The sequence below is a fragment of the Podarcis bocagei genome (genome assembly GCF_964188305.1).
Source record: "Podarcis bocagei genome assembly, chromosome: 3".
In the NCBI taxonomy this organism is placed as follows: domain Eukaryota; kingdom Metazoa; phylum Chordata; class Lepidosauria; order Squamata; family Lacertidae; genus Podarcis; species Podarcis bocagei.
In genome coordinates, this window is record NC_138127.1 from 85,715,896 (window position 1) to 85,728,265 (window position 12,370).

Here is a 12,370-nt window from a genome sequence, read left to right on the forward strand (position 1 = left end):
ACTTTGGCCACCTCATGAGAAGAGAAGGCTCCCTGGAAAAGACCCTGATGTTGGGAAAGATGGAGGGCAAAAGAAGAAGGGGACGACAGAGGGCGAGATGGTTGGACAATGTTCTCGAAGCTACCAGCATGAGTTTGACCAAACTGTGGGAGGCAGTGGAAGACAGGAGTGCCTGGCGTGCTCTGGTCCATGGGGTCACGAAGAGTCGGACACGACTAAACGACTAAACAACAACAATTTAAGCAATCCAACCTGGCTTGCCCAGATTGGATGATTCCTGGTAAGTACCCTATGATCCCTCTTAAAAGAATAAAGACACAAGAGTCTTTCCTTAAAAGTAACAAGACGTTTACTCACATTCAGTTCCCAGTATGATCCCTGAAGGCAAGCTTTAGCTTGTAATTACAGAACAAAGTGTGAGTTCATCCCATATGGGGACTGAGCCCGTGTGCTGCTGGCTGAGAGCCAGCAGACAGCAAAATACTTTAAGAGAACAGCACCAAGAGAACAAAATGGCTGCAGGAGAGCAGCATGGCATCAAGAGAAAGATGGCTGTGTGACTTGGCTCTTTTCTGGAGTCAGTCAGGGTCATGACCATCTGCCTGGTCACATGCAGGCGAGGACGCTCCAGACCAGTGGAACAGGAAGTTATACTGGCTGGAGTAACATTCCCCTGCCTGTGTCCACTCTAGTGAAACAAGGAATGTTGTATTTGACTGCTCCAATGGATTACATCCCACACTGAGAAATTCCACGGAGACTTACTTCCAAGTAAGTGCATATAAAATTGCAGCATTAGGGGGCAATTCTAAGGCTGGATGGGGCAGAATCCAAAGGTGTATTTTGGTACATATCAGACTGGCACCATCCCTATTGTATTTGTAGTGCCTGTTGAAGTTCTTTTCTTACAAGCCTTCTAAGTTGATATCTTTATCTAAAACAGTATGTGTATTGGATTTGAAATTGCATTTTACAGCCCCCCCCCCATTGTTATGTTTTTGTATACATGACATTGTGTTAGCGGTTTTGTTGCTGATGTTTTTATTGTGAAATCACTTTGAGGTATTTTATGGGCAGCAATTAATAAATGGAATTAAATAAACAAACAAGCAATAGACCAGGACTGAACTATGGTTTCCCAGTTCAAGTGCAACAGAAAACTGTGGTTTAAATGTTAAACAGACCATGATAGAAACACAGAAGTTGATGCACAGGGTTAGGAAGAGAGCAGATATGACTGATGATTGTACAGTATTGATTTAATAAACTGGGGTTTAGAAACCAAGACAGAACTGGCTCACAACTTTGCAGCATAACGTATGCTACAGATAGCTGTAAGGATGAAATTGGAGTAATGAGGAAATTATCCACACCTTCCTGAATTCTGCATAAAATGTCTAAAATGTTGCACATTTTAAAAAAACCAAACCCTACTGTAATACAGTCGTTTCACATGGCAAGTTAAGACTTCAGGTAATATATTATAGGTGGGCTATTTTGAAATCTATGTGGCAATCAGTTGTCATAACATATAAGTTTCCATCCGAGGGAAATTCAGCCCCCTGGGCTTCCTCATTAATTATTATTTTTAAAAATCCTCTGAGTATTATAAAATAATGACATGTGAAATTTAAATTGTGTGGAAATTAATGAGCTGCCTCAGTACCATCTTGCATTAAAAAATTGTGACAGGTTATAACAAATCTGCCCCAACTGTAACATTTTACCTGATAGATTAATAGCCACTGCTGCTTCCCACCCAACCTTTGAAAGAGAATCGGAAGTTGTCAGCTTTATTAAGGCAAAACTCCAAGTAATTTCTGTGAGACATTGTCAAATGGTGCCTTGCTCTTTCATCTTCCATTTCGCACTCTAGTTATTCTTCTCATTAGCTTTAACAAGGTGCTATTTATTAAGTTGTCACAGCTCTGTAGAAGAGCGCAAGGTAAGTTGAACTTGGACTTGTGACACCGAGCTGCAGTCAGAATTGCTAGGTTACTGAACCTGAATTATGACTGCGAAGATGGCAAATAATAATAATAATAATAATTTATTATTTATACCCCGCCCATCTGGCTGGGCCTCCCCAGCCACTCTGGGCGGCTTCCCAAAGAATATTAAAATACTATGATACATCAAACATTAAAAGCTTCCCTAAACAGGGCTGCCTTCAGATGTCTTCTAAAAGTCTGGTAGTTGTTGTTCTCTTTGACATCTGGTGGGAGGGCGTTCCACAGGGAGGGTGCCACTACCGAGAAGGCCCTCTGCCTGGTTCCCTGTAACTTGGCTTCTCGCAGTGAGGGAACCGCCAGAAGGCCCTCGGTGCTGGACCTCAGTGTCCGGGTAGAACGATGGAGGTGGAGACGCTCCTTCAGGTATACTGCAGGGACATCTAGAAATATCTGTGGCCTTAAATAAAAAATAAGCTAATGAGGCATCAAGTTTAGCTTTACATATGGGAAAATATGGGTTGTATCCAATGAGGTCATTGCACAAGCAGAACAACTTCCTTTGTGCAATGGAATTTCCCCTCCCTCTGTCCCTGGTGCACCCCCAGAATCTGTTTTGGAGGTCTCCCCCCAAGCAGATTTGTGAAGGTGCAGGGGGATGTGCAGCTGGAGAAAAGGAAGGGGGGCACTTGCTTCTTGCACAGTTACATAGTTGGACTCAAGCCTATCTCAGTTATTAATTTTGATATTTGTACTCATTTCCCAGCCAAGATAGCTTATAATTAATATACACAAAAAGCACAATATTGGTAAAAAAAGGTAAAGGTAAAGGACCCCTGTCAGTTAAGTCCATTCGCGAGCATCTCTGGGGTTGCGGCGCTCATCTCGCTTTACTGGCCAAGGCAGCCGACGTTTGTCCACAGACAGTTTTTCAGGGTCATGTGGCCAGCATGACTAAGCCACTTCTGGCGAACCAGAGCAGCGCACGGAAACGCTGTTTATCTTCCTGCTGGAGCGGTACCTATTTATCTACTTGCACTTTGATGTGCTTTCGAATTGCTAGGTTGGCAGGAGCAGGGACCGAACAATGGGAGCTCACCCCGTCACAGGGATTTGAACTGCCAACCTTCTGATCGGCAAGCCCTAGGCTCTGTGATTTAGACTACAGCGCCACCCACCACATACCCCAATCTTCTAAAGGTGAGAGATTTCAGGGACTCCAGTGTGTGCCCCAAGGAAGGTTTCTTTTGAAGGTCGCTGGAGACTTGTGGCATTACTGTAACATAACCTATAGGCTGCCTCCTGAATAAGCTTAGCAGTCATGTAATAAGAGATATCTGCTTGTGGATCTGGTTAAGAAACAGGAAGCAGAGATACACAAAGATTGGTACTGGGAACCGTACTTCTCAACTTGTTCATAAGTGGTTTAGAGCTAGGGGTGAGTAGTCAGGTAGCCAAATTTGCTGATGATGGTGAATTGTCAGGGCGGTTGAAACAAAAAGGAATTAGCATAAGACTACCAATGGCTACTAGGCTAAAATTACTGGGAGAATAAGAGGAAATTCAAATCAGAGAGTGTGCAAAGACTGGATAATATTTAAAGAATACTTAAAACAATATTGTGCCGGTGATGTTTAGATTGAATCCTGAAGATTAAAAGGAAAGTGACAAATGTAGATAATTTTTGATATGTAACAGATACAATAGACAGTGCGTATAGGTTAAGAATACGTTGAAAGCACAAGGAGGTGCTTTAAGCCATGGAAAAATAGTCCCTTGTTTTTGAAACAGAACAAAAACAGGGAGCTTACAGACAATGTGAGGTTTATAACAAAATATTAACTGCGTTGACTCAGAAGTCAGTCCTATTTCATTCAATAGGACTTACTCCCAGATAAGTGGGGTTAGGGTTGCAGCCTTAGTCACCAACTATAGTCCTCGCAAAATGTATGGTAAGAACTCTATGATTCTATGATTCTATGATTCTAGGTAATAAGGGTACATAGAGATGGTAGACATTTAAGGAGTCCTCCCACAGCCAATCTTATAGCAGAAGGATGGAGTAAATGTACTGAGCACTTTACTTATATTGTCGCTCCTTCGATTGAGGCGTTTTACAATGCAAAGAAAAATGTTGCACAGGCACCCCACTCACAATATTTGTTCTATGAAATGGACAGTTCCTCCTTGCACAGCACCATCAGGTCTCTTTCGAAGTAGCCCCTGCTGTTTCTTAGGGCGCCATCTAGTGCTTGTGGCTCTCCTAAGCACATCCAGAAATTCTACTCATTGGTGATTCCTGCCGCGATCACATAAAGTGAAGTTGGGGAGAAATGCTTGTGGACAGCTGATACATATGTGGATACACATGTCTGGAATGCCTGTCTGGGCAAAGCATCCCTGAAACATTTCCACATAAAGATGCATACATTTTTATTATTTGCTTATTAAATTTCTGCTCCACCTTCTTTTGGAAAGGCTCCTCCCACTCCAAGGCAGCCTGGATTTTCTGCAGAAAAACCAATCATATTGTATAGCCTTTCTTCTCATCTGATGCAATAATCATTCACCGGGGGGGGGCATACTATTTCTGTTCTTGTTTTATTAGAATCCCTGTTCACACATCATATTGGCAAATACAAATTCCTAGATGATGAGCAAAATCATCCCAAATTTTGGCCTCCCTTTTTATTTTATTCCCTCCCTCTTTTTCATTTCATCCCTTGTTTTGTTTTTTATTGCTCCCTTCCTTTGACAATGTAAATATTCTCCAGAGTCAGGTGATCTGTTCCTTGCTGGAAGTCTTCAAGCGGACAGCCATCTGTTGGGGCATCCGGGTTACTTGCCTGAGCAAGAGGTGGACTTGATGGCCTGCAAAGACTTCCTCAGCTCTGTGATTCTATGAATAAGAGTTGTAATGCAATCCTGAAAATATTACACGTGCCCTAAAATATTAATAGTCACCAGGGAACTGTGCCTGTCTCTAGCACCAGATCTGTTTGTCTCCCAGGAACTGCAGCCAAGCAATATAAAAATGGCTCGCCTTTGCTTTTCATCATCTGCTAACTTCCCTATAATTAATAGATCCCGTGTACTTTGAAACCAAAATGAAAGCATCTGGAATGTCTTCCCTTTGTGGCTGCCTAGCAAGTGAGCAGCTGGCAGAGACCAGATAGAAGGGAGCAGTCTTGATCAGATTGCAGCCTTGCGCAGGAAAACTGAACGGAAACATCACGGAATAAAAGCAAACTGGGTCAGATTTATTTCTGGCACCGCTCCACAAAAACCGGTGATGAATTGATCTGTCAATGTTTGTTAGTGGTGGACAAGCCATCGCCCTAAGGGAAACCACACTGTGTATACTGACAGGTGAGAAATGTGTGTGTGTGTGTGTTTTAACAGCCACATCATGTTTTATTTCAATGACCGGCACTTGTTGCAGCAACATAGTTGGACAGATTAATCTTTCTCAGGTGATATGCATGCAGAAGATGAGAGCCGATAGTGTCCATCTGCATGTGGAACGGACACTATCAGCGGAACAGATTTCTCTTCCCCATGCAACCTCCTTCGCACACCCCAAATCTGCTCCAGAAGGTTGGGGACTCTCTAGAGCCTCCCGGGGGAGTGGGGCTGCGTGGGGAAGAGAGGATGAGGAAGTACATGAGCCAGTGTCTATTTGCATAGTGTTGGATGTCATCCAATGCCATTAATGTTTCATTATAGCTTGTGTTTCAGTCTCTTAAGAGACACTTAAGGCAGTTAACATGAGTTGAAATAAAACAATTCAGAACGATGAAACCATTGAAATGTCGGGGTTTGGAGAGGGGCAGAGAGAAAAGCAGGTTTTAAATAAACTTTATAAAACCATCAGATCATAATAAAACACCTGCAAACTGAAAGGTTAAATACCTGTTGAAATAAAAAGGGTTTTCTGAGGCAGTGAAATACTATGCAGGAAAGGGATAGGCAGCTGTTCCTGGGGAGGGAGTTCCACACTCTGTCCAACTACAGTGGGGGGGGGCTCCTTTAAGTCCTGGCCAGATGTACCTCTTGATGAGAAACAGGGAAGAACCTCGCCAGCCGGTCTTAATATCATGAGATCTTAAAATCATAAAGCTTTTTCAGCTTTAAAAGTAGCAGGACAGGAAAGCAAGGGAGACACAGATTATTAAGAATGCCAAAGTTTATTGAAACCCAACACATTTTGCAAATATATTTCCCTTTTTCGGGCGCAATGGCAGTAATCATAAGGGGGGGGGTGTGTTCAGTGTAGGAATATGTCTTCCATGAATATGGTCTTAACCAGTACTTTTTTTCTTTAAAAATGTTTAGGGGTAATCACATTTTGACTCAAGAAAATCACCCTTTTATAGTTTGAATCGGGGGAAATAAATACAGTAAATGGACAAAAGTACAAAGAACATGCATTACCTCATCAGTAAAAGACAACACACCCACATTCCACACTGCTTCATACGTTAAACACTTGCTTCCGTCTGAGACTGACTCAGGAAACACCGTGAAGGGAAATGAGGCCACCATCGGGGTAGCAACGGAACTGATGGTTCATCCCATTAGATTCACAAAATGTTTAGGGGTATGCGTACCCCTGCGTACCCACAGAAAAGCACTGGTCTTAACTGTGTGTCCGTAAGTGATTATGTGAACACATGTCAGTGTACTGGAAGAAGCAAAGATCAACAGCGTGAAAGCAACATCAACTTTGTTGGACTGGTCATGTCGTTCAGAGGAGAGACCAAGCCAATGCAAACAGGAACTGAGCAGGAAGAGTTAACAGTCTCTCAGGCACTGTGGAGTTCTGAAGGGATATTTACAGAGACATTTTGCAATGCCACTGAAAGTACAGTGGTACCTCAGGATTCATACGCTTCAGGTTACATACATTTCAGGTTACAGACTCCGATAACCCAGAAATAGTGCTTCACATTAAGAACTTTGCTTCAGGATGAGAACAGAAATTGTGTTCCTGTGGCGCGGCGGCAGCAGGAAGCCCCATTAGCTAAAGTGGTGCTTCAGGTTAAGAACAGTTTCAGGTTAAGAACTGACCTCCGGAACGAATTAAGTACTTAACCCGAGGTACCACCGTACATGGAGGACACACTATGGTGCCCATGAGTGCCATGGCGTTACTGCTGCTATAAGACCAAGCAAGACTGCTATTAAGACCAAGCAAGATCTTAGCTGGTTGGCAATCCTAACTCAGAGTGAGCTCTAGAGCAATAGGTTTTGTTCCTTCAAACAGCACTCTTCAGCATGTGGGATGGAGTGGGTTGCCCTGGCCCTATATATCTTTCCTCCCTCCTCAACAGCTCTGGGATGCAAGATAAGACAAAGAAAAGAAAATGAAGGGATTCACATTATAACTCTTCCAGTTTTGTCAATTTCCTGGAAGAAAAGATGAAAAAGTTTAGAAAGATGAATCTGCGTTCTGTGGTAAAATGGTACAATTGAGAATTTGGTTATTTATGATATGTGAGTTTAAATTGTATTCAAAGCTCTTATCATTTCTTCTCCAAAGTGCTGTAAATAAATGTAAAAGTTTTCGTAAAATATATAAAAAGTGACAAACTGGTAATTTATCTACCCACTTACTCAAAAATGGCTGTCAGGCACCAGAACTGAGAGATCCATTTGGCAAAACATTAAGTTACTGCAGTGCATAAACCTGGCACGCTCATGAATAATCTCAAGAGTCACCATCCAATTGCTTTCCTATGCCAAGTCAAAAGCGGGTGGAGAGACAACTACCAATGCTTCTTTGCTTTAAATTATTAAGTGAAATTTGTCTGAGGAACGATACAGATTTCTCCTTAGCCCTCGTCTATTGACAAGCTGTTGCCGCTTACTGGCAAATGGAGCCATATGACATGAGAAGAGCCATATTGGATCAGGCCAACAGCTCAGAATGGACAAACAGTCCTGAGCATGACAGCGCTCTTCCCACTCATGATTTCCAACAACTGGTATTCAGAGGCAACGCCGTCTCTTGACAGTGGCTATGCTTTGGGCTTTGCTCATCAGAGAGGCTCCACAGACACCATCCATTCTCAAAGCATGCCAAGATTATGCCTAGCAGGCTAAAGGGTCTCGGTTGTGTTTTTAGAAATTATTTTTATTTTCAGCAAACCTGTGTGTCCCTGATTCATGGCACTGGGGCAGTTAGGTGACACTTTGGGAAGTTCCACACATATAGGGCTGGCAAAGCCAGGGCTTTTTCTCAGTGGGAACTTACCAGAACTCAGTTCTAGCACCTCTCAGGTGGGTGCCATTGCCATTATAAGAGAACAAGGGGGGTGTTCGTGCTGAGTTCCGGCACCTCTTTTTCTAGAAAAATAGCACTGGGAAAAGCACTTCCTTCTCCTGCTCCCATCAAGTGACAGGCAGTGGGGAAGGAAAGCATCAGCTGCCAGTGGGACTGGGAGAGAAATATGTGCTTCTCAATAATAATAATAATAATACAGTGGTACCTTGGGTTAAGTACTTAATTCGTTCCGGAGGTCTGTTCTTAACCTGAAACTGTTCTTAACCTGAAGCACCACTTTAGCTAATGGGGCTTCCTGATGCCTCCATGCTGCCGCTGCGCCACCGGAGCACGATTTCTGTTCTCATCCTGAAGCAAAGTTCTTAACCCGAGGTACTATTTCTGGGTTAGCAGAGTGTGTAACCTGAAGCATATGTAACCTGAAGCGTATGTAACCTGAGGTACCACTGTAGTAGTAAGAATAAGAATAAGAATAAGAATAAGAATAAGAATAAGAATAAGAATAAGAATAATTTATTTATACCCCGCCCATCTGGCTGGGTTTCCCCAGCCACTCTGGGCGGCTTCCACAGAAACCAAAAAACACTAAAATATCATACATTAAAAGCTTCCCTGAATAGGGCCGCCTTAAGATGTCTTCTGAATGTCAGGTAGTTGTCCATCACCTTGACATCCAATGGGAGGGCATTCCACAGGGCGGGCGCCACCACCGAAAAGGCCCTCTGCCTGGTTCCCTGTAACTTGGCTTCTCGCAGCGAGGGAACCGCCAGAAGGCCCTCAGCGCTGGACCTCAGTGTCTGGGCAGAACGATGGGAGTGGAGACGCTCCTTCAGGTATACTGGGCCGGGGCCGTTTAGGGCTTTAAAGCACCAGACACTGGGCTGATGGAAAGGGGGAAAAGGAGCCTGGTAAAAGCCATGCACAACAAGAGAGGGAGGGAGGGAGGGAGGGAGGGAGGGGAGAGAGGATGTACTCCATGCCAGTAAGTACCATTACAAAAATAACTGAAGCAGCAGCAGCAGCAACTTCAATCTTTAGTCAAAGCCTTTTGTCCCAGAATCCGTAAGAACTCTGGGAAACGGGCAAGTACTACGCCAGATCTTGATTGAGTTATCACAGCCTATCCCTCTGGCCAACTGCTTCAAAACCAATTGTCATGTGGAACAGGTGGTCCCTGGTTGGGATAACTTCCTTGTTCTCTTGATCAGGCCAATGGTATCGTCAAGCAAGCGCTGTTTGTCACAGATATAGTACATATAATAAAGATCTGTCCCAATTACTAAGACTTTGCTCCACACTTTAGAAAAGACGACCACTTGTAAATTCCTCTTCGCTACATTCCCTCACTGTTCCCAGCACGCTTGATATCATCTGGGTGAACAGATGGGCTTTATGGTTCATTTCAAACTGTTCAGTCAGTCAACCAGCACAAATTGCATTAATTCCCTCACAGTTTGAGAACAAAGAGCCAAATACTCTGTGAACGGCACACTGTAGGTGGGAATCAGAGATTCCCTGCCATTTATTCAAAGCTGTTTTAAACAAACACACACCTATATCTATATCTATGATCACCAGGGCATCACAGAAATATTATCTACCACGGGGTGAGATTTTTTTTAAAGACTAAGTGCCACATTCCCTTGTGGGCAGCCCTATGGGAGCTGCAATGGATGTGACTCTTAAGATTATATTCTAGCCACGCAATAAAGTCAGGTTTCTAGACAGACAGACAGGCAGACAGGCAAACAGGCAGGCAGGCAGGCAGGCAGGCAGGCAGGCAGACAGACAGACAGACAGACAGACAGAGACAAGCGTGGGGGAGAAAGTTGATTCAGTTCACTTTTAAAGATGAGCCAAAACCACTCTTTCTGAAACAATATGCAATGCCACCCTTTCAAATTCATACTTCTTCAAATTTTGCAATGCATTTCTTCAGCCACATAATATATATACCAGGGTAAAGGTAAAGGGACCCCTGACCATTAGGTCCAGTTGTGGCCGACACTGGGGTTGCAGCGCTCATCTCACTTTACTGGCCGAAGGAGCTGGCGTACAGCCTCCGGGTCATGTGGCCAGCATGACTAAGCCGCTTCTGGCGAACCAGAGCAGCGCACCGAAACACTGTTTACCTTCCCGCCGGAGCAGTACCTATTTATCTACTTGCACTTTGACGTGCTTTTGAATTGCTAGGTTGGCAGGAGCAGGGACCGAGCAACGGAAGCTCACCCCGTCGCAGGGATTCGAACCACCCACCTTCTGATCGGCAAGTCCTAGGCTCTGTGGTTTAACCCACAGCGCCACCCATGTCCCTCTATATTCCAGGGTAAAGTGCACATGAAAGTGCATATATTTGTGAAACTATCTTACAAAAATGGACATTAGAGAAAACTGCTTGCCAAAATGCTATTAGTCAAAACTGTATACAAAAAAGTTTTTATTAGTAAAATGTGCACTAAAGGCTGGTGGATTTTCATGGGGATCACAAAAATAATAACCACAAATTGTGGAAATGTTGAGAAGTGAAATTAAGATTAAAAAAATAAAATAGAAAGTTGGAGAACTGAAATGGACAGATATGTCTGCTACTTATCCAGGCACGTAAGAGACATTACCATGGGGAGGTGTGTGTGTGTGTGTCACAAGAAGTGTGCCAGTCCAGGGCCAAAAGGAATGGCCCCTGGCCCTGAAGCCCCCCATGCCTCATCTACCAAGACTGTGTGCACAAAAAAGAAGTGATGACACCAGCCTTTCCAAACTGTACTTGTACAGTGGTACCTCGGGTTACATACGCTTCAGGTTACATATGCTTCAGGTTACAGACTCTGCTAACCCAGAAATAGTGCTTCAGGTTAAGAACTTTGCTTCAGGATGAGAACAGAAATCGTGCTTCGGCAGCGCGGAGGCAGCTGGAGGCCCTATTAGCTAAAGTGGTGCTTCAGGTTAAGAACAGTTTCAGGTTAAGAACGGACCTTTGAAACAAATTAAGTACTTAACCCGAGGTACCACTCTAGTGCCTAACTGTTTTCAAGCCTAACAGACCCCAAACTTCTTGAGGGTGGGAAATGAGATGAGGTTCCTGACTAACTGCCACAGTGGAGAACTTCCCAGTGGATGAGAGATACTGGATAGCCCCTGGAAATAGACAGTATGGCAGTGTTCTCATGGGCAATTTGGGTGCAAATGACTATTCAGTCACCCTGGGAACCTTAAATACTTGTTTTTTACCATTTCAAATTTGTTGTCGTATTATCTGAGAAGCATTTCACCTACCACACACCTGAGGAATATCCCACTTGCTCAGATCTTAATGCCATATATATTCCCTTGGGTGCCATCTGGGCAGACACTCTCTAATTTGTCTCCTTAGCTGTAGAGTTGACTATTCAGAGAAAGGAGCATTAATATAGCCCAGGGATGGGGAACCTGTGGCCCTCCTGATGTAGCAGGACTTCATCTCCCATCATCCCTGATCACCGGCTATCCTGGCTAGGGCTGATGACAGCTGTGGTCCAGCAATACATGGAGAGTCACAGGTTCCCCAATTCTGGCACAAATCACGCTCCTTCCTCTGAATGGCTGTCTTACATTGTCATTGCTTAATGCTTCACAAACATTTAATTCCAATAATGTGTGCTCTCATTCCAGGGATGAGGGATAATTTCTTGGTGGTTTCCCATGAAGTGTTTTGGACCACAATTTATCTGGCTTTCAACAACCAAGAAATTAGCACACAGCCCTTAATGCTGAAAGCTTTTTTACACAGGGCATCATCAGCGCTCTAAGAGGAGACAGTTAATATGGTATTACTTAGCTTAATAGGCTCTCAGGAAACAGAGTAAGGTCAAATCAGCCAAGTCAAAGGGGCAGTCCCATTTCAGCTCAAGCAGAACAGTGGCATGAGAAGATACAGGGAAGAGGGATTAGCCTTTTGACATTTTATATGCAGGAATCTCTCTGAGAGTAAAATGGCTCTAGGCCAGTTCTACTCCTCTGCAACTATAAAATGGTATCTGAGACCTGTTTGGGGCGCCAATTTACAGCCGACAGTAATGTATTTTGTGTGGTGGAGATCCAGACCTAAGCAGCGCTGGTTCCCAGCACAATACAAATGACACAGTGTGTGAGCAAGGCA